We start from the raw sequence: 1162 nt of genomic DNA on the forward strand, positions 1-1162 counted from the left end.
TTGTCAAACACTATTGAGGCTTTAAATATCAGTCTGATGCTTTAGTGATTCTATTAATCTTTCTACTTTGGAATTGTTTTTAGCATGGGATAGGCTTTTAACTCTTTTAAGTGCAGTGTCATTTGCCCACTGCTGCAAAATCCTCAAGTGTCAGAAGACGTAGGATGTTTGAAAATAAATGCATGTATGCCAAGTGTGCTCAACATGCTTTCCTGTTTATTATTAAATCTTACGCTAGGAATGGCCTTTGAAACCATTATTCTTAGGCTCTCATATTAAGGGAAGGTTGCCTGTATTGGTGACTCAACTGAGGGGCATCTTGGAGACCAACTGAAAGTAAAACGCCCAGCTATTTTAGCCAACTTCTTAATATGGGTGGTGGAGCCTGGTATTTAATTCATACTAGACTGTTACAAGAAAAAAGTCAGTGTAGACTCAACATGCATTTTTTTTCCACCTAAGTTTAGTTTTTGTAGAGGGACACAGATTGAAGAAGGGCAAAAATTCCCAAACTAGGAACACGCACACCCTCAGCTCTAAGTCAAAATACGAGTGCTATGCTTACAAAGCTAATCCCAAGGCAGACTGCGGACTCTCCATTTGTGCTATGGATCAAGCCAAATACCCCAGCAAGCAGTGAAAATCACATTTTAAAAATACCACTTGATGATTCCATACCATTCCTTTGAAGGAATCAAAGTATAGGAGGAAATCTCTGCAGTCTTGCAGCTATAGGCATGTGGTTCAACACTATCTCAACATTAACAGGAACCACGGGCACGTTTCCTGTGTTTAGTGAATACTTGGCAGTTCTGGGACATCCAGATGAATCAGAATTTATTTAAGTAATAACATGTAGTACGGAAGGAGGGAAACCCAATTTATTTTAGAATGGAAAAAAAAATGCCCAACAAACCATTTCAAAACTAACTTTCTGAAAAACAGGACCTGAAATGGTGTGCAAGGTCCAGAACACATGGAAGAAATACTGGAACTACAAGCAGTCAGCAGGCCCCTGTGGTCAGTGTCCCTCACGGCACACAGCTATTGAAAATGCGTGCCAGTGAAAGAGTCTGTACTTGGAGGTATTTCTACTCCCCTGTACTTCCCACTCATTTAAAAGTAAAAACTGTAAGAAGGGTCATGGTTCCAGGCAAGAATT

Source organism: Phalacrocorax aristotelis, chromosome 4 (genome assembly GCF_949628215.1).
Source record: "Phalacrocorax aristotelis chromosome 4, bGulAri2.1, whole genome shotgun sequence".
Classification (NCBI taxonomy): Eukaryota; Metazoa; Chordata; class Aves; order Suliformes; family Phalacrocoracidae; genus Phalacrocorax; species Phalacrocorax aristotelis.